Source organism: Paramisgurnus dabryanus, chromosome 7, assembly GCF_030506205.2.
Source record: "Paramisgurnus dabryanus chromosome 7, PD_genome_1.1, whole genome shotgun sequence".
In the NCBI taxonomy this organism is placed as follows: Eukaryota; Metazoa; Chordata; class Actinopteri; order Cypriniformes; family Cobitidae; genus Paramisgurnus; species Paramisgurnus dabryanus.
In genome coordinates, this window is record NC_133343.1 from 34,404,773 (window position 1) to 34,428,488 (window position 23,716).

Genomic DNA, 23,716 nt, shown 5'->3' on the forward strand with positions numbered 1-23,716 from the left:
AGCCCATTGTACTCCGACACTTTGCCTGAAAATAACGAAAAAAACAACAACAAGAGTCATCTTCCCAATGCGTTTATTTATTAATATTTTCCATAAAGACAGTTTTTGTTGCAATACTGTAGAAGAATTGTTATTGAAATGCTTGTTTGTTAATATCAAACTAAACTTTCACTTTTTTTCTTTTTTTCACCTTGGTTTATCCATCTTGTAAAAACCTTCACCACTGCTAACATAATAAAGGCACATTTGTACAGCTTTGAAAAATCTGTTTGCAAGGACACATAAATCCTTTAGACAGTATTAAAAACTGCACCTTTTGAGATTTGTGAAGAGTGATGCCAGGTGCCTTGAATCTGTCCGTGCACTCCATCTTCTCTTCAATAAACCAGTGGTCTGATGCACGGAGACCAGAGGCTGAACACTTACTTTTTCATATCCAGCCTTCCCCATCATAAAGCTGTTAAGATCATAGACTTCCCCTAACCCAGCAAATCTTTCATCTCATTCACATGTGTACAGATCTGCAACTCAAGAGGGGCAATTGCGTGCGTGGTAATGTTTGCGTAAGTATATCCTCCATGTTAAGCAATCCCCCTCTCGTTATAATGGAGTCTGTTCTTTATCATGATGTGTCGTTGATGTCTGTCAGGATTGCACAAGTGGGGATTGGCCAGAGATTAAACTGGTTATTTGCACAGCAGCAGCTGTAAAGAGACCACGGAGGTGATTCATCTCTGTAAAAGAAGGGTATTTAAATATTCATGAGCAGTTTTGGTCATGCCCCCTGTATGAGGCAGCAATTAGTAATGAATTATTAATAGGAAATTAATTTAAGTGAAACTATTCCTTAAACAACCGGTCACGTGGCTTTCTTGAAGAACACCAGAAAATATGATGGCCGCACAACTGCGATGGAGATAAAAGGGAATGTAATACAAATGCGAACCGTGATAAAACACTAAATCCAAATGATACAGCAAATATTAGCTTGGCCCCTGTGTCGCTCATTTGTTACTCACGGGTGAGCAACAGCAGGAATCAATGGGGGTTGGGGTCAGCCACTGGCGGTGAACATATAAGATCATTAAATGCTCACATTGTCCAAGGTCATTTAGGCCCAGTGCAGGACAGTAGAAATGTATTTTGCACTTTCAGAAACCTACTAAACTTTCAAAATAAATACCCCAGCTGTCAATGGGAAGTACCCTTTGAAACAGAATGCCAATTGATCTGTGTGCATTTCTGTTGAATGTCTGGCTTTAAGCCACCAGATATACTCATTGGGGTTTGAATCATGCCAGTGCTTGTTAGCTATTAAAAAACTATTGCAGGATAATAATAAAAACATTTTGCTGCCAGTTAGCAGGCATGTAACAGTCTCATCATGCCAGCCTGATAGTAGAGATTAATTTAGTCTTGTATCATGTTAACATAAAGTAAACAAGTTTGTGATGAACTAATGTTTGTGGACCACTGAAGATTCTCCAAGCATTTATTTATTTAGATAAGGACAGAAATAATAGACAAAACTGAAACAACAGCCATCCAATGTAAGTATTGAGCTTATAGCTATTTCAAGAAATTTTCTTTTTTTAAATAATTCTTGGTTAATTCAGCAAACCTGTATTTGTGTTTGGATTCATATCTCAAAGGTACATATTGGTACCAAATGCATACATATCTGTACCTTAATGGCACATATTAGGACCTTTTTAAAGGGTACTGTGACTGTCCTTGGGAGCATTTGTTAAACATGAATACAGGTTTGCTGAACAGACTTAGTAGCTTTTTTTAAATATTAAAACTATTAAATATTAAAAGCAGCAGATTTGAGATATTCAGGTACTGTAGCAAATTCCAAACATTTGCACCTTTACAGAGAAACTGTACTACACTTTTGCAAAAACATCCATTATCCTCTTTAAAATTTTCCACAATTATTGCTTTGCTTGTTAGTAGGTAAAAAACCCAAATATATTGGCAACTTGCTTATCTCAGTTCATCTCACCCCTGCTAATTAGACAGCATAACTAATCACAACAGCTGCTGTCATGACAATCAGAAAAACAAACATGCTTTAAAGACATGCGCACCCTTATTGGGAATATTGTTAACACCTCCTTAACCCTGCCAACCATTTTACTCATGGGGAAATAACACACACATGCACACAAATGCACACCGATCCACATGCATAGTAAAGGTGTACACATCCACACACTCAAAAAAATGCACAGGACCCATGCACAGTTAAGACGCACACATGCACACACCCAAAAAATGGACACCGTCCCACATGCATGGTAAAGTTGTACACATGCACACACCCCAAAAATGCACACCGATTCACATGCATAGTTAAGATGTACACATGCACACACCCAAAAAATGCACACCGATTCACATGCATAGTAAAGATGCACACATGCACACACCCAAAAAATGCACAGTGACCCATGCACAGTAAAGACGCACACATGTAAACACAAAAAAATGCACACCGATTCATAAGCATAGTAAAGATGTACACATGCACACACCCAAAAAATGCACACGACCCACATGCATATTAAAGATGCACACATACACACACCCAAAAAATGCACACCGACCCACATGCCTATTAAAGATGCACACATGCATACACCCACAAAGTGCATAGTAAAGATGTACACATGCCCACACCCAAAAATGCACACCGATCCACAAGCATAGTAAAGATGTACACATGCCCACACCCAAAAAATGCACACGACCCACATGCATAGTAAAGATGCACACATGCATACACCCAACAAATGCATAGTAAAGATGTACACATGCCCAAACCCAAAGATGCACACCGACCCACATGCATAGTAAAGATGTACACATGCCCACACCCCAAAAATGCACACCGTCCCACAAGCATAGTAAAGATGCACACATGCATACACCCAACAAATGCATAGTAAAGATGTACACATGCCCAAACCCAAAGATGCACACCGACCCACATGCATAGTAAAGATGTACACATGCCCACACCCCAAAGATGCACACCGACCCACATGCATAGTAAAGATGCACACATGCATACACCCAACAAATGCATAGTAAAGATGTACACATGCCCAAACCAAAAATGCACACCGACCCACATGCATAGTAAAGATGTACACATGCCCACACCCAAAAAATGCACACCGACCCACAAGCATAGTACAGATGTAGGCTACACATGCACACACCAAAAAAAGGAAACAGACCCACAAGCATAGTAAAGAGGTACACATACACACACACGAAATTAAATTGTTTTGTTATTCATGTTAAATGAACATCAAAACAAATATATGTACACATAAGCAACAATGTCAATAACGAATCTGAATGAATAGGAAAACGGTCACCTAAAAGAATTGAATTTTGTTACACGAGTGATGTAGGAACAAGGGGTCAAACGAAATTTTGGAAAACACCTTTTTAATCATTTTAAGTGGAAATAACAAATAAATAAATGTACCAATAACTTGATCTCCTTAAGCCCTGTTGGAGATATGTCACCCGTAAAGACGAAGGGTGAAGGTCAGGAGACAAAGATGCACTAAAAATCCAGCCCTGTAGATTAGCGGCCATAACTCACCTCTCTATTTCTCTCTCTCTCTCTCTACATCACCTCTATAAGACTCTGTCAGTGTAATGAATGAACTGAGTTTGACGAAGCCCCTACCGGCTACTAGGTTATAACCCTACCTGCCTTTCGGGGAGCATTATGCAGACATGGACACCAATGCATCTTCGAACACATTACATGCTATGTGACGCACCCCGCAGATTGTGTGACTGATCTTCATCCATTCTTTTAGTGAATCAGTGAGAGTAATCTACAGGTTCTCGCCAAAGCACGTCAACTGTTCGATCCAACAGATGCAGATGGGTTTGATGTCTTCGTGATAGAGAGAAAGAGAGATAGAGAGAGGCATGCCAGTGAATGCTAATGATGAGAATTATTTAGCGGTATAAAAACAAACAGACGGCTGACATTTCTTATACTGTAACTGAAATAAACATTCATTCGGCACTATTTTCCAGACAGATGTATGACTGAGAATTAAATTTTTTCATTTTGAAAAATGTTGCATTGACCATACAGCACCCAGTGGTTTGTTGAGCTCTTAAATCACAAATGTTTGGGCGTTTTTGTCTTATTAGGAGCTTTGATTGTCAACCTTCATTGGATAAATAAGAACATTTTGAAAGTTATTTAAAAGATTTAAAGGTTTTTCACAAAGCATCAAAGCAATGTTGCCCTTGGTACAGTGCTTGGCATTTCAAACAACATAATTACTGGTATCTCATAAAATTTTCTCTGTTCTTTACATTTACATTTATGCATACGGCAGACGCTTTTACCCAAAGTGATTTACAGTACAATGCATTCAAGTTATGTGTAATCCATTGGTTTAAACCCATGTTTTTTATTCATAAAAAGCGTCAACATACTGGTGTCCAAAACCCATAACCATTTATATAGGCAGAAGCTTTCAAACCCTTTCACTGAAGAAAAGCACCTTAATCAGTGTATACTCCAAAACAACCACCCCCTTCCCTTCAATACCCTTGATACGTCTAAAGGAGCTGTCAGAGACAGGCCAGCATACGAGGCTCGTGTGCAATCTGCTGCACAGAGGGGGAAAAGCATCCCTGCCCCGTGTCTCATCTATCACACCAGGTGTCCTATAAACAAACACATACGGAGACAAACAGCTCAACAACTTGCACTTACAATGCACATCGATGGAAAAACAAACATGTGTCAGTTAACAGTTGATGCGCACATATATTTCGATATCCGCAGCATGCTCGCTTCTGCATAATGCATGTGCGCACACATGCATATAAAACATAATCCACTCGCCCAGATACTGTATCGAGAAGGGCTTTCCTCCAGTGCAGAATTAAAAGCTTTTGCTTCCTAGACCCACCACCAACCCCCCTGCACCTCAGAGCTGGGAAACACCAGCAGATGAGCGCTTCACCAGGCAAGAGCACATGAATGTATTCATTATGTAGACTGAGATTGCACTGTACGGTCCCTACGGGCTTTAACCCATTACAAGTACATGTATTTGTATGTGCATGTGCATTCGGCTCTCGCCTTGGGCTGAAAACAATTTCCTCCAAAATCAGCATCAATACCGCGTTACATAATGGCGAAACATGTTAACTGTGACTGCTATACTGTACTGTAGGTACAACACGTGACGACAATTATGGTAAACCGTGGTGAATTATGCAAAAGATCAAGGCGGGTGGAACATAAAGAAAGCCGAGTAGAACAAGAGACACAGCAAGACAACAAACGCTAGCGGAAACTAGATTTTCGCATTTTTTGGAAAATCTGTGCCCTAGATTAAAAACGCCACAAGAAAGTACATCTTGAATGAGTGATACCTGTGTACTGGTTTGGATGAAAAGGTTGGAAATAATCACTGACTTTTACAAATTTAACAGGTTTGTGACTTAATGTTCTGACAATTCTGATTTTGTTTGACACATGTTAGACGGTAACACTTTGGTAGTTAACTATAATTAACTTTTTGTCAACCATCAGTCAATAGAGTACTAGTTGATTGTCTGGTTTGTATCTACTAACACTTCATTGTGATGATTCCTCAACAGACTTTCTACTAACTATCAGTTACTTTAATTAAGTGAATTAAGTTTAATTCAGTACATTATTTTTTTTTATTGAATTAATTAACTGAAAAGTAAAAAAGCAACTCAAATATTAATGTGTACATTTATAAAGTAATGCGTTACTTTACTCATTACGTCAGAAGACTCCCAAAGACTGGTCACCCATATGTTTGTGCAGAGCATTTTTGAAGCTTGCCGTCGCCATCGTGGCAGCGCGTCATTCCTGGAACACCGAAAATTGGCAAAGACCCGGGAAGTAGGTGGACCTAAGGTGACTGGTTGCTGAAACCACGCCCACCTAGCTCAACGGGAGTGACAGCAGTGGCATTTCAACTTTCGCCCTTAATTATGTAGAACTTTAAGGCTTAATATAATTTAAACGGATGAGTTACAAAAAAATTCACCCCCCTTATGGTTGTCATGAAGGGCAAAATTAGCTATAAGGGGCCCTATCTTGCAACCAGCGCAATTGACTTTGTCAGTGATGCATGTATCATTCGTATTTTGCACCGGCGCACAGCAGGTTTTTCCCTCCACAGACGCACGTCGGCAAACTAGGGAATGAACTTGTGCTCCCTGGGCGGTTCAGCGCAAAAAAGGAGGCGTGTTCCTGTGCAAACCATCCCTGATGCTATTTTGCAGTTTCAAAAAACAATTGTCTAAAGTCAGTGGCGCGTTGTTCATTATGCTATTTTAAGGGCGCATGCTTGACCATAATGTATAGCGTGCACAACGCGCACACACTTTGCTTATCTAATCTACACAGATGCAACAGTTATTTTTTGCAAATCATAAATTGTTACAATAAAAAATATTTAACACATGAGATAAGGGAAATCATTGTGGTAAGTATTATGGTGATAGTTTTTATTTATTTTGTGTGGCTGCATTAAAAAATTATCATGCAAATAATGATTAAAATATTTTCATACGTTTGTTGTGTTGTTGTATTACGTTTAATTTATGTAAATAATAATTAAAATGTTTTTATAAGAAACCTGAATGTATGTGAACTTGATTTGTAAGTGTACTTTGAGGTTGGACTGCTTGCGTTTCTTGGCTTTCAGCGGTGAGGGTGGACGCAGCGATGTCCTCTGCTGGCGTCTGTGTAGAGGCAGATCCACCTCTCATTACACGGCGTGGCCGATTTATGCTGGCAAGCTTGGGATTCCCCCGTCTCCTGACATCATTGTAGCGCTTGCGGCGCAACGTCCTGGGGATGCCAGCTAATGAGACAATTGTGGCTATTTCCTCCAACGCCTGTTTCACCGACGCTGATTTGGGCGGGTTTCTCCTATCCCCATACAAAATAACTTCTCTGTCTTTGACTGCTCTTACAAGAACGTCGGTCTCCTCGGCTGTGAACCGCTCCTGGCGTGCGCCTGGTAAATCCGTCATAATAATAGCAACCCGCCATGGAACTTGCGCACTTGCGTTTAAAGGGAATGTTGGACGACGTTCTGATTGGTTTATTTGACATTATGCCCAAACCACACCTATGAATAATGAACCTACTTCAGACCAACCACTTATTGATTTGCGCCTGGCGCAAGAGTTATTTCTCCCGCCGGGAAAATAGCAACAGCGCCCAAGATCCGCCCACTTGCGCTTTGCGCTTCGCACTTGCGTTTCAGATCGTTAAAATAGGGCCCATAGACCAAAACACATTTTGTTCCAGGCTGTAAACATAATATTTTTCTACTGTAAAGTTGGGCATTTTAACATGAGGGTGAATTTTTTTGTAACTCATCCGTTTAAATTATTAAATATTAAATCTTAAAGTTCTGCATAATTAAGGGTGTGGCCACTTGAGTGACAGGTAAACTGCCACTGCTGTTACTAGAGTCGAGCCAGGCAGGCGTGGTTTCAGCAACCAGCCACCTCAGCTTCACCCACGTCCCGCCTCTTACCCATTTTTGGTTATGCGTGGTGACGTGCAACCAAGATGGCGACGGCAGGCACCAATTACTATTGGTTTTAAAAAAGCTCTTCACAAACCGGTATTGTCACGGACACTACGTCCATATTTTTTACACTCTTTGGTGTAAACAGACATTCGACGCATGTGCACTGTGACAAAATGCAATGCATCTCTTGGGCTACATACTACATCCTTCTGTAGACGCATGCGTGCACAAATGTACACCGGTTTTTAAAAATTCGGCAGTGTGCATACAGTACATGTGGACTCTTTTGAAGACGGAAATGGACTAATGGATTAAAAATGGACTATACTTCGGCCTTAACCTCTTCCCTACCCCACAGTGTGATTAAAAAGGCTGATTTATAGTTCTGCGTCGGACCTACGCATCAGTTTTCATTTATACTTCTGCATCATTGTCTGCGTCAACATGCACTGCTAGGCAGTGTCCACGGGCATGTTACTGGTGTTCCTTGATGTACTTAAATGTTGAAGTTTATACAACTTAAATTTACAATTCATTTCAGTTTTGTGGAGTTGCTATAAGATATAAAAAATAAAATCGAATTAATTTAAGTTATTTCAACTTTATTTTTATAATTTATAGCCACTCCTCACTAGTCAAGAAAGTTGATTAAACTTAATCATTTAAGTGCAACAAGGAATTTGGAGAAGCATCAGAAGTGATGGTGGTAAATAAACAGCAACATTTGTTACAGCTTGTGTTATTAAATATCGCTCCTTAGCTTGGTCCATCTTTATTTTTACCATTGCAAGCGGAAAATCGTATGATGAAATGCAACACAATTTTTTTTTGACCCGAGGGAGGGGTTGTAGCAGACCAACACTGTCCATGTGGAATTGATGCATTGTTACTTTTTTGGCGAGGTATGTGTCAGGCTATGGCATAGTAGGCAACCCAAGACAAAATTGTCAAAAAAGTTACCCCTAATTCTGATCACACGGCTTTAGTCAATGATTCACAAAGGTTGTGGTTTATTTTGAATTTTCCGTGCTGGTCTATAAATGTGGTTTTAATATCTATTTCAGACTGACATAAAAATGAAACAAACTGTGGTTGACCGTTTTGCATATCGGTCAGATCATCTCTGGGCAAAGAGGGCTGTGCTACAACATGAACCAGACTTTATGCTAATCATCAAAAGCGTAGCTATGCTTTATCAAACATTGCTAATGAAATGAGAGAGCTCACAGCTGGCAGCAGTGAGGTGAAGACTTATAACCGGATATTGAAATAAGCGTGTGCAGGGCTCCCACTGGCTCCAATTCGTGAACTAAAGCACTTGAGGCATCATTTCTAATCAGTCGTAAAATAGCACACTGATGATATGTGTAGGTTTTCTTGAGTATTAATGTTGCAAATGAAAGTGTATCGACTTTCAAAGGTAATACAGATTATATTCTGTTCATGTTTTTCCTGTGCATTATTCATAGCAGCCATGTGTGTGCGAGCATCATTGATCAAACGCCGCTTCTCATTGAATTCACCAACAATTCTGCGTCTATATGAATTTCAATGTGATGTTTAAAAACCACACATGCCCTGTGTCATTGCCATCTCGAGTTAATGTTATTTTAGTCAATGTTATTCGGACTACATAAACTACATACACCGAAATCAATCAGTCCAAGCAAGTCCCATTATTAGCAGCGGGAGGAAGCAATCCCTTGAAAGGAAGGTAAGAATTTCCATTTAAATTATCTAAGCTCTCAAATCCTATCTGGGTCAGATCAGATATAGACATGCGTTCACCATTTCTATTCGGGTCTGTCTGTGACGTGTATGATTTATGTTCCGGTGTCAGTTAACTACGTGTAAGTGGTGCAAGAACTGTAATCTGGATGGATCTGTGAAAACCATCAAAACATCAAGACAACACATCACAGAATGAAAAATGAGAAACGCTTTGAGGAACGCAATGAACATTGTACTGGTTCAATAAAACTCCTTTTATGGTCATGTGCACTTATTAGAAAGGCTTTGGGGTTTAGGGGTTATGGGGCATGAAGCTAAGAGATGGTTTCTGAAACAATAAAAGCGATATATCAGATATGTGACCCTGTCTGTGAAATCCAGGCTAAAGTCTCATAATCTAATGAAGAGATCAAAGTTTAATTTAAATAATTGATTTTAATCTTTGACATGATCTTATTTAGTCAATAAAAAGATATCAAAATTGTATTTTCACAGAATTTTCTTGCTTTTATGTATAAAGTAAATAAAAAAAAGACTTTATATGAATAATAATGGGTTAATCATATGCATAACCTTCAAAATTAAATCCTGCGTGCTTTTCTACAAGAAAGGTAAAATTGACACATGCAGCAGATGTTAATGATTTTAATCCGGTTAACATTAGCATCTCTCTAGAGCAGCGTAAAACTGGGTTAGATCTCAAGAGTCGAGTACATGCTCCAGAAGCAACATGGATCTTTTTCTGGTGTGCCAGGCTTAAGATGTTTATTTCTGAAAATAAAACAACATTATTTAATGATGTTACAGACACAAACCCCCGTTTTTCAAAGTTATACGTGAATTATATGAGGCTGCATGCGATTTAAATAAACAGTAATTAGTTGCTCCATTATGGATTTGCATCTATAATGCATGCAGACTAGTCTCTAATAAACACACACAAGATATAAATGCATTAAAAAAACCTAAAGAGAAAATTGTCTTTATTAAGGCACACACTTGTGTTTCTCAAATCCTCCAATGTGATGTGCATTTTAAACTAATTTTGATAAATGTCTTTCATAAAACCATATCATTAGCACCATGAACACATTATGATGCATCTACATTTTAATCTATTACACATACATTGTAATGAATTATAAATGCATGTTATGTCATCAAATTGTTATATGCATTGAAAGTGTAACATTCATGCTTTGAGCACGAATGTTTTTTCATGTCACTCGCACGAATTTCTATAAATAGTTTTTCGTATCTGTGGCATGACTTTCTTTTTTTGTGTCATTTTATGTATTTTCTTATTTTTTTCTCCTATTTTTAAATCATTGTCGCTTGGGGTTAGATTTGAGGTTTGGATGTACTTTTATGTATTGGTTTCTACATGTTTTTTTTCCGCTTTCAAAACTATTCTCGCCTGGAGTTGGGGTTAGAGTTGGGATTTGGGTTAGGATGTCTAAAAATGCCCCAGAAAGTGATTCTAACCCCAACCCACAATGGTATGAAAATAGGAAAAAACAATGAAAAAACAATACATAAAATGAAATGAAAAAGAAAGTCATGCAACGGACACGAAACACTATTTATAGAAATTGCGAGTGACACGAAAAGCTGAATTTCGTGCCATGGACATGAATAAATTAATCAAATTTTGCATGACTATACACAACTTTCCGTTAGATCAGTCTGAAAAAAGCTACATTGGGTCAAAAAGGGACGAACCCAGCCATTGGGTTAAATAAATGCATATTTATATTTTACCGAAACATTGATTTAAAACAACCCAATATTTTGGGTTAAAACAACAGGGTAGGTTTGTCCCTTTTTGACCCAAATAACCCAGCTTTTTTGAGTATAAATGGTACATGTTTGGACCTTTTATAATGACTGTCCCAGTGACAGCTTTTAAACCTATAACCAAATCCGACAGCTTACGAATAGTGACACAAATGTTTATCATGGTTCTTTTAAGGTCACGTAAGGTTATGTAATGTTATCATGGTAAGGTTATGTTACTCAAATCAACTCAGTATATTGCTGCAAACTTAATATTTAAAATATATATCTACAGCATAGGCAGAGTTTCGAATTCGTGCTTGGGAGCACCTACCGTCAAACAAGGATTTAAAAACGTTACTCAGTCTACCCATTAAAATATTAGGATAAGACAAATAAAATATAAATTCTCATATTTCTATTTAATTAATAGCTCAGACAAAATCATAATCGGCACTGGACTGGGGGGCAGTGCCCCCCTCTCCCCCCAAACTCCACCTATGATCTATAGTATAAACTGTGATATATCTCATCATATTCTTTATGCAGGGCACAGTGCAACATACTACAGTTTTTGTTGCAATCGTCTCACTTCACTTTCTGCACAGGTTGACAGCTACGGAGGGAATTGAACTCACTAGAGACTCGTGTGCTGGGAGTTGGATTTGGACTTTGATTTTGGGATTGTGTTCTAATGTACCCGAAGCAACATGGACAGATTTTGTTAAATGTTAGAGCAGAGCTATCACCTGACCCCAAGCATCACCAGGCATCGAAAGGTCAGTCATATCCGTCTGTTAAATGCCACTGAAATGTCATTAACATAAATTTGAACGGACTGTAACTAAAAGGGATTTAAAATGCCATACAGAAAACCTGAGCAGATATCACACCCCTGAAGACAGGCAGAACAGTCTTTCTGTTCTGAGGAATAACTAATGTCAAGGTGAAGTAACTGTCCTGAGATTGTAAGGAAGGAAACTTGTCTTATTAAAAATAACATTAAAGCAAGATCACCCCAAAACGAAAACTTTGTTATTATTAACTCACCCTCATGTAATACCCATATGGAAAGAAAAATACATCTTTCTGGCCAAAAATATATTTTAAATCATGCCCGGCTCCAGATATGAGATGAAAGGTAGGCCAAGTGATATTCCAGGTCAGATTGGGGGGGGGGGTCTTTAATGCTTTAATCTCACATATCTATAATTTTAATATCATATATTTAAGACAATTGTTAGGGTTGTTTGTTAATGTTGTGGGGTTTTTTTTACATATTTTGGAACTATTTAGTAACTTTATATATATATATAAATGGTTAACATGTTTATTTTTACATTCTCTCTTTTTGCATTTGTAATATTTTTTGTATCAATTAAGTAACTTTAGACTTGATAAAAATGGGCAGTTTTTTTAAAATAACTATTTACATCAGCTACAAACTAAAAATGTAAATTTTATCTGAAATGCTGTTTTTCATAAGAATAGTTCTCATGTCTGTTAATTAGGGGTGTCCTCGACTAAGGATTTACATATTCGAATCAGAATTTTCGAATCTTTCCATAGTCGACCGATAGTCGAATCATCTATGTTTGTGTGCATGGGTTGGGAGGGGGCCAGACCAGGTACAAATTGGTAACTTTTATTTTCTTTCACAAGCAGCACACATAAACAACTTTCTGATAAAGTGACCAAAACTGTCTTTCAAGTAATAAACGAAGACAAAACTGACGATGCATTTATATATATATATATTTTTTTTAAGGTAAAATGTAAGGCAACATTTGTTTAATTATTCCTCATAACATTTTAAAGCCACGATCTACAGAACATCACACAAAAATACATTTTGATAACTAAACCTAAAAAAATAACAAAGGTGATCCTGCCTTGGAAACTCCGGCTACAATAAAGTGTTTTTATTTAATTTGGAGATAGCGCGTCAAAGCAGTCATGACCAAAAAAAAACCGACATATGAGAAATGACAAAAAATTTGTGATTGTGACTGTAAATGATAAAAACTAATCTTTATATACAATTCATTAAACGTTCATTTATAACAAGAAAAACACTGAAATTAATAATTTTTATAGACACTACGCGTTATTATTTAGCACAGAAATACCTGCTTGCTTGCTTTGACTTTGATCATCTCTGTATTCACTTTAGATACAGAAAGACCGGATGATATTATTTATCATCCATCTCTTTGCTATCATTTGAAAGTGAACACCGACTGACCATAATATTAAATCACAAGAAAGACATTCGTGTCAGGCAGAAATAGGTTCGGTGCAGATACTAGTTTCCGTTTCATCACCGAAATAAAAAAAACGGCTTACCTGTTTTGTAGTTTAACTTTAAGATAGACAATATAACCACTCTGTTTTAAATACATTTTAAAAACTTATACTCGTCGAAAAACATCCGTTTTTTAATGTTTAGTTTGATGAACTCCTAAATATGAGACGCAGAGCACCTAACCCGTTCGGCTAAATTACATGCGCAAGCATGGCCAGCACGCAATAGCACAACATCGATACAACGAAAAGCTATCCAAAATTTACAGACTTAAATTAGATCGGAATTTACGTTTATAATAAATACAATTTTTTAATAAAATAAGGTCAGAAGTAGCAAAGTGCAGAACAAATATGCAAAATGCCTCAAGTGCACGGAAACAAAACACAAGCCAAATAGTTAAATCAGATAACCCAAAGTGATTTATAAATAAAATAAAATATAGAAATTATTAAAAGAACGAAAGTCATAGTTTAATATGCCAGCTTTGTCTTTTAAATGTAGAAACAAAGAGGCAATGGTTTATTAACGAAGAAACCTTCGTGTAGCCCGGTCACAGGGGTTGTTGGATTTATTAACGCATTTTAAAAATATTTATTGAAAGCTGCTACATCACATATTATTTGCAGCATTATCATAATATGCAGTATATTAATATATTGTGAGAAAGCTGTTATATGTGAAATCAGATAATGTGTGCACCCATACGGCCAAAATTGAATGATCCTCATTTCATAACACATCTGCGACGATTCGACTATGAGATTGGTAGTCGAAGTATAACATTACAGATTTTTGGCCAAAAGATTGGCTGTTATGTGGTGTGAGGCCAGGGTGGGCCAGGCCCACTCTGGCCCCTGTGGAGCTGGGGCCTGTTTTAAATATATGCTAAATACATTTTGTAAAATGTAATGCTCAGTTGAATAAATTTTTTAATTTAGAAATATATTTAGTTTTAACCTTGACATATCAAAATATATTTCAAAATGTATTTCAGAGGAAAGCAAATAGCTTTCAAATTTTACATCCCATATGACAAAAAAATATTTGTACCTATATATTTTAAATATATGCTAAATACAAGTTAATTTTATTTTTGAAGTTGAAAATATATTTAATTTGAACCCTTTTATATTTACAGGTTTGTAACATAAACAAAGTTTTTCTTCCAATACGACGTAAAAATATATTTCCTTGGATTAAAATAAATTTTCTATATATATTTTTAATGCTTTACAATTTATTTACTTTGAATAAAATATATTTCAAAATATATATTGGAATATGTTTAAAAATATATATTTTTCACAAATATATTTTTTGTATATTTTGAAATATTTTTTTGTATATTTTGTTTTTTTTTTATATTTTGAAATATTTTTTTCCTGTATGGATTTAAAACCCCAATGTCTTTTTTAGATTTTTAGAAACCAAATGCAGATTTAAACAAAAAATGTTGGGTTTTGTGGTTATTATGGGAGTGCATGGTGCCCTTTAAGCTTCAAATGGACCCAACAGTGACTGGACTCAACTTGTGTCACATATATTAAGTATCCCCAATAAATTTACTCCTACATTTTTGTTGTGGATATAGGCGTTGTTTCAGTTGCTACACATTTTTAAAGTAAGTATCCTAAAAAACAACAGTTCAGACACTGAATATACCCTGAAGGAGAGGCACAGATCAAGACTTTTATTAAATAATGGATTATATTTTAGTTTGTTCATTTAACTCTTTTGTATGCCTTCATGACACTTAAAAGGTGCCGCACAAGTTTGTTGGAGTTATTTGTTTATCTCTTTTTGGTCCTTTTGAAGCTTGAAGAGGTGGTAACCATCCAGATAACCTGCCCCCCAAAAAACACTCTGTATTTTGTTTTGGGTGATCAAACGACATCAGGGTAAATAATTACAATGTTTTCATTTTGGGGTGAACCCTTTAAAACCACAAAATTTGGCATGTGTTTTAAACTAAAACTATTCCCCGTCCCCCATCTTGGACATGTTTGTCACTGATATAATAAAACTTTTGCTTGTAAAATATATCATTTAAATATATAAATTGCATCTTGTTCTGTACATTCTCAAATATTTTAGATTGGGGACAAACCCAACCCTTGGTTTAATTTAATCTAAAAACTGTCTATATTTTACTCAAACATGAGTTTAATCAACCCAGCAATTTTTATTATCTGTATACATACTGGCTGGTGTTAAAAGCTACTATGCTAAATTTAGAATCTGGAATTGCCTTCCTTCACCTCATTGGGTCTAAGTGATATATGGATGTGTGGAAAAGGAGGAAAGCCCATTCAGGGAATCCTAATGACCTGATTGATCATGATGCAACCATGCAAAGCGTCTGGCATCACCGAGCATCACCCGGAGTACATCATCCAAATGAAGAGGTGGAAAAACTACTCACAAATCTCGACAAAACGACTCTGATAAATGACTCTTTTCATATCGGTGGGCGTAGGAAGCCATGCAGGCACTCAGCACGTGGCGGGATACAGTTATCCCAATTACTGAAGCGGGCATAAACAACGGAAGACATAAATATTGCATAAATCGTCTCCCGCTCTGGAACAGACCAAGCCGGGTGCTACAAATCTGGGATGCCCTTAAATTGCACATGGCCCAAATTTCCCTGCATATTAACACACTTCTGGTTGAGAAACAAGCGAGCGTTCTAATTTCTGCTCCATCCCCCATGCCACCTCCCCTCCAGCGGTAAAATCCCATTGCAGTGTGCAATTGCCTCAACCCAGTGATTTATGAAAAGGAGGAAATCTCTGTGCAGATGGGACTGGGAGGTTAGGGAGAGGTATAAATATTCTTAATCATGAGGAGGGATGCCCCCTCCCAGCCCACCTTTAATAGACGGTATATATTAGCGATGTGGTTGGATGTTAGGACTGCAAAGCGCTCACACCTGTGTCCTATATTCTCTTGAGTAACCTTAGCGTTGTTATTGTCACCCTCAACATTGGAGCATTTACAGTGAGGTTGTTTTCTGATAGAAAAGCACAGGTTGAAGGCGACAGTGGCCCTTTGTAGTGCGAATTGAGGCTTTGTTAGAGATTCTGTTTGATCTCTGTTTGAAAGGGAACATTTGTAATATCATTATAATTTTGAAATTGGGTGTACAAGCAAAATCCATACAAGAAGCCATTACTATGTAAAATATACCCCTGCTTCCTGGACCTGTATGGTTAACTGTTCCTAGTAACTGTACAGTATTGTATAACTAAAGTGTCCTTGACATTTCAGGCCTCTTTTTCAGGAAGCCCCAGGCTCTGTAAACAGCAAAAACAATATGAACCTGTCAAATGTGTTTGACAAACAGATCGTCTGGACCACAACTCTGACAACAGCAACCAATGGAGTTTGTGGCGGCACTCCCTGCTGAAAAAACCAGCATCAAACCAGCATGGACCAGCATGGGAATTATGCTGGTCTTTGCTGGTTTAGCTGGTGCTGATGCTGGTTTGATGCTGGTTTAGCTGGTGTTCACTAGCAAACCAGCACCAAAACACAACATATGCTGGTCTTGCTGGTAAGCTGGTTTTTTCAGCAGTGCTATTTGCAATGGAAGATGAGGACTTTTATATATTTAAGTTTAAGATTTTATCTAAAGTTATTTACAAATGAGAGAGAGCGCATTTAATATTGTAATCCAGGCTAAAATCTCATAATCTAATGATGAGATTTGGAGCATCAAAGTTTGATTTCAATCATTGATTTCAATCTTTAATATGATCTTACTCAGTCAATATTAAAGATATCAAGGTTATATTTTCTTAAGATGATATAAGTTTGAAAATCACAATTTACTTAAGATGGATTTGCACCATTAATACAACATTAAAATTATAATTTATACCTGTAAGTGATGCCAGACAATCTTCTTCCCTTTCCTCCAGTTAAACATTTTCAATGATCAGTATACCTGAAAACACAAAATTATAGTCGGTGACAAAATTATGAAAATGTACCTCCGGGTCTTTTGACTGGTTAACAAAAATATTATTAATAATAAGCAATATTAATATTATTATGCACTGTAAAAAATATCAAGTCAATTCAACCTACTCTTTTAGGTTTTGACCTGTGATAAGCTGACATAACTTATAAAAACAAGTTGAACTTAATTTCTTAACATGAAAATATATGTGGTATACAGTGGCACCCTACACTGTCAAAAAAATTGTACAAAAGGATAATACCCTTATAAAGGTCTTTATATCTATTTATATCTTTATATTAATTCATCGATTTGCCTTGACCCCTGTGATGTTGGGGCTAGGTGCGGGGTTAGGGGTTCGATTTTGCACAATTAAAATCGTATGAATTGATACGAATTAGCCAACTCGTAAAATATGTAGGATTTCATGCTGGATCATCCATTGTTATCCTATATGGACGTCTAGGATTTTTTGGTTGCTGAGCTCTCCATTGTGTTTCTTTTTTATCAGAATGTACCAAACTGTTGATCTGGTCACTTCTAATTTTCCTCCTATCTGACCGATGAATTTATTAAGTTTTTGAAACCTAAATATGGCCTGTACTTGCACGGAGAATGAGATCTCCCTGAACTGCATGATGTGGGTTCACAGCCACAGCTTCCAAATGCAAATGCCACACTTCAATCAACTCCAGACCTTTAACATCCCTCATTTCTGAGAAAATCTTTAACAAATGTAAGAAAATATATGAATTAACATTGCTAATTCATTTTTATTTATTTACTGTTCAGCGGATGTATCACACTGTTTACTATAGGTGGATGTGCTACAAATTACAATAAGGTTTAATTAACTAATGAATTGAAACTTCCAGCTTCTGGTTGCAGCATCTGTTGTTGCCATCTTCATCTCCGCCGAGAATTCATTTACTCCTCTGCTAACAAGCTATTGGTGGGTCAAATCCGTTCCCTTCAGGGGACTTCAGGAAAAGATACATACATAATACTATTTGCAAAGCATGTACAGAATACAGAATATAAAATGTAACGTGCATCATGCAAAGTCATTTCATGAAACTATTTTTTGTTGCTTGCTACAATGTAAAGCAATAGATTTTATAATTTTTTATGTCAAGACCCCCCTAATTGTCCACAACAATATTTAAACGCCCTGCACCCTCAATTATAATATCTACCCAGTAATACAGAGCTTTGCATAACTAGAACGATGGTATTTGTTATAAAAATATCAAGACTAAGAAATAACAAATGTAAGAAATAGCATGATTTTAGTTGTTTTTTAATGCACCCTGGAGAAACACTGCTGTAAAGTCTCCATTGCGACCAGTCACGTCCAAGAAATTAATCGCCATCTTGTGGTTAAACCTGGAAACTACAATAAATCTATGAGGAATTATTTTAAGCTATAACTCAACTTTTAGGTTATAAAACTTGTAATGACCTTTGTTTTCATTGAAAACTCTAATTTTTGGAAGTTTCAAGAGAAAGCAGTTATTTCTTAGATATTTTCCCACTTATACCTATGTACTTACTTGTGCATCGATGGATCAAATAGATGGACAGACACCACAAGGAGGCAGCACATGTTTGCAGCCAATGTGATATTTCTCAGCAAGCTTAACTGTCCAGTATCAGTATTGGTGTTAACCTGGCTATAGTTAACGTTAATTAGTTAGGCTTTCCAAGGTAAGCGAGACTTTATTTTTCAGACTGCGGGTAAAAAGTTTGTTAAACTTCGGCGCATGATGCTTGTTGAGGAGAGATGTGTTTTCTAACTTTTTATAGAGATTTTACAATCAAAACACGAGAAAACAGATCATATTCGGATCGAAGGAAAGAACCGAGTCATTTCTTGCGATCAGAACTGTAAATCCATAATTACATGACAGTTACATTACACACAGCTAACAAACTTAGAGTAAATGACAACACATTTATCAAGAGAAATTTTGAATTTGCGTTTGGCACTAAATTTGTAATTACATGTCATATAATGGTATTTTTTGTAGTGAATGTTAACTTACAGAGTCCTCATAGGTCTATGCAGAGTCCTTAGGTGTGTTCGAATTTATACGGCTCTGTGTGTTCTGACAAGCGAATGACATAAAAGTACCGCGAGACCGATTTGATAGCAGACTCCCCCGTATGAATTCTTGAATCGCTCTCGCGGTACTTTGAGGTCATTCTTGTGTCAATTCTTGCGGCGCCGCATGAAGTCGAACACACCTTTTGATATGAGCTGGAGGTTTTAGTTCTGTAATCAGTTTTTAACATATATTCTTCTCATATATCAAATATATTGGATAAGAGTTTATACTTATGCGTATACTTAGTTATAAACTTCCGAAACGGCTGTCAATGAATGGAAATTTGACGAGTAAGCTCGCGACTAGATTATTTTACGCGATTAATAAATTCCGTCATATCGATTGTAACCAAATTTTGAAATGTTTGGCGGTCGCAATCTTTGATAATTTTTGTTAAAAGTGTTATTTATGTCTTTAGAATTGACTCACATTGTAGTAGTACTGTAAATATTTACTGTGGTAAACTGTAGTAAAACTCCTATAGGGCCTATACATGTAAATACTATATTTAGGGCTAGTCCCAGACTAAAATGCATGTTTGAGCTATTTTAATTAAAAAACACATTGTCCTGTTTAATTTTAACATAAGTTAGTGACATTTTTAAGATGCACTTGGTTTGGGCTTTTTGACTTTTCGGTTTTGACATGTTTGGTCTGGTGTGCAAACACTAGCAACTTCATAGCAACATGTTAAATAACTCAAAACCTAGCAACCTGTTAGCAATGCCAGGGCTCATACACCAACATTGATTGGCTTGGGTAAGCATCATTTATATTTTCAAAAATTAAGTTGTGCATATTGTGTATGCATAGATTTAGTTAAACCTGTATAGTGTGATAATCTAGTTTAGGTTACTTTTGACTTTTACATTAATGAAGCTAAAGAACATTTAGTAGCTTCTTTGTACTGCATATAATAAACTAATCCCAGTCATGTGCATTACAGGGGCTGGAAAATGCATGGGTTTCCTTGAACTCCCCAGGCACACAATGATCGGAACGTTGGCAAAAAGGTAAGTGCCAAGACTTGGCAACGATAAGCATCCTACGGTCTTGCACATTATTCGATTTTAGTATTATGATTTGAAAGAGCAAATCCTATTTTCATCTATGCAGCGTTGGTTGTGTTTCAAGATCTTTAACTTGGGTTGGAGAAAATACTTAATTACAAAGGAATTTCCCCTTCTTTTCCCTTAAGACGGATGAGAACAATGAACAGAGAAGGTTGGATTTTGGACAGATTGGAAGGAGTGTAAATGACAGTGGGAGGTAAGCCCAGGAGATGACACGGGTCACCACACGTGGAAAAGATCATCAGGAACCTGCTAGAAATCCCATTGTCCATAGAGTAAATAGTAAATAGCCAAACAGTATCTGACTGTATAACCTTTTTTTATATTTAAAACATATTTAAACCTTGGCTCGAAACTAAGTATTTACAACACATTGGCTTCAACCCATTACATGATCAGTGCTCTCTGGAGGAATCAAAATGAGTAGAAATACTGTGTAAGGAGAGTCATTGTACTCTTTGAGAAGCACCCTGGTTCATACGGAAAGGGTCTTTGTGCTTCTTCTTAGGAGATGGTCGTTCTTTTGATTGCTTCTTAGATTTCATAGGTGAGAGAGGTCATTTGATCTGCCGGTGCACGTTGGGAGGGGGCGTATTGACATGCAATAGCTTAGAAACCTTTCTATATGATGTCTGTGTGCACATATGGTAAGGGAATCGTGCTTTGACAAAACTAACCCCCAACAGGTTATGCAAGTTACTTGGTGTCCAAGAACTAATAATGGTTCTTCTATTGCATTGCTGCGATGAACTTTTTAAGCACTGTTGTTTTTAAGGTTGTGTTCTTATTTGTAGATGCAGGGTTTCCAGGGGTCCTTGAAATCCTTTAAAGTTTGTAAATCTTGGGAGGAAATTCAAGGCCCTGGGAAGTTTTTGAAAATATACATACATAGATACAGGACAGGTCATTGAATGTGCTTGAATCTATTTTATGCAAGATGTTTTCTGGAAAAATCCATATTATTCCCTGTGAAGTGTAGAATAATATCAAAAATTCGAGACTTTTTAAGCACACGTGCTAAACTGTTCGCTTTAAATGCTTATATCTTCTGTATGCGAATGTTGATTCATACCAAAATGCTTTTTTGCATAGTTGTGTTTGGCAAATGAAAACGTCTTGGGTTACATATATAACTGTTGTTCCCTGAGAAGGGAACGAGGCGCTGCTTCTCCCTTGCCATATTTCCTGTGTCCCTGTAATGCCATCTTTGGCAATATTTTAGATAGCGATATATTTCCTGGCTCCCGCGTCACCCTGTCTTTGTCGTTAAACCTCACCATTGGTTGAATTTGAAATATGCATTCAGACGCACTTACCCGTGGAGGCGTCCCCAAAGTGTCACCACAGTGACGCAGCGCGAGTTCCCTAGAAAGGGAACTGTAACAATGTATCTTAAAAGGTAACACAATGTAACCTTGCTCTCACTTGAAATGTGTCCCCACATTTAGTCCTTGAATTTGAGGGTATTGGACCTGGAAAGTCCTTGAAAGGTCTTTGAAGTTAACTTTGAAGTTGTGGGAACCCTGCTTATGGTACAGCTTCCGTAATGTGTACTTTCCATTGGATTATATTGTGCACTCATATGCATTGTATACCCACAGAAAATTCATAAATACCTTAAAAATGTTTAAAAGAGTCAAAACAGCATAAACAAAGATATATTAAATGCTTTACCCATGTTAGTCGCATCTTGTTATCACTTCCTGTTTTGGGTTAGTTTAGATGTCTTTGTTCCGTGTTGCATTCAAATTACATTCAGCAAATTATCTGGCCAATAATATCCTCAATATTTGCTAATGCAATGTCAACAATTGTCTCAATTGTTTATTTTTATTTAATTTGTATATCTACATTCTCCCCCATAGTTTTAGAAGAAACATCTGGGATAATGTTGATGCTTAAAAGAAACGTGCGCTCCAATAAGTCTTCTGAGCTACGACAGCTCTGCACAATATAGTTTTCTTCTTGAAGAGCATTTCCCATCCATGAAAAGAAATAATTCATGACAGTTCATAACATGTGTGAACACTCAGGATCTTCTGTGTTTGAATAAATTGGTCGCAAATGTTTATTTCTCTTTTGGTGCTTCATCACAGCACTGCAGTGGTGCAGAAAACGTAAAGGATTTTTCTCCGCTGATCAAACTGAATTTGTTTCACGCACTCCCATCACGTTTCAGTCGTCGTGTCATGTTGACAAGTGTTGAGTGCTAAGCGTTGATGCGGACAGACAGACCTCATCCATGCGCTTCCTGTAGAAGCTGGTGATGTGTGTGGCCAGATGTGAAGTATCTGACTGTCATGGAGGTCACAGGAAGTCTCTAGAAAACATCTGGAAAAGTACAATTATCTATAAGCACAAAAAGAGTGCAAACAGGTGTGGTTATTGTCTGTGCATCTCTGCCCTGTTCATCTTTACAAAAATTAACCATGGTTTTATTATAGGAAAACTATGTTTTTTGGTCTATTGATTACTATTTGTAAAACCATGGTTAATTTGTCTACAGGAACCATGTTTTTATTCTTCTGGTGGATACTTTTATCCAAAGCGACAAGCTATACATTTTTATCAGTATATTATGTTCCCCGGGTTCGAACCCATGACATTTTGTGCTGATATAACAATGCTCTACCACTGAGCTATACAGGAACACTTTTATTCATAGTAAAACAATGGTTAATTTTCATAAGGGCTGGTATGAAGATGTTTTTCAGCCAAAATTTGTTGCGGTTGGGGAGTGGATTTTGCAGTTTCAAAGAATCCATAAGGGAATTATTTGGTGACTATTTGAATTACAATTTTTTAATTTTTGTGTCTTAACATCGGTGTAAAAAGAGCTCTCTGTTTATTTGGTTTTAGGGATAGCTGTGTGTGTGTCAGGATGTATACAGTGAGTGTTAGACTGCATCTTTCTTCTGTATACATCCTAACACATGCACAACCCCTAAACCCAGCTCTCACACAACGTTGTTTATATTTTATGATTTAAACTTAAACATAATTTTGCTGATTTATGAACTTATATTTACTGGTCAGGACCACCTGTTTTATTAAATGTCAAAACCCAGCTACAGTCATTTTTTGTGATTTACGTAACCAAAGAACATTCTGTGAAAATATAATCTTGATATCTTTAATATTGACTGAGTACAGTCATGTCAAAGATT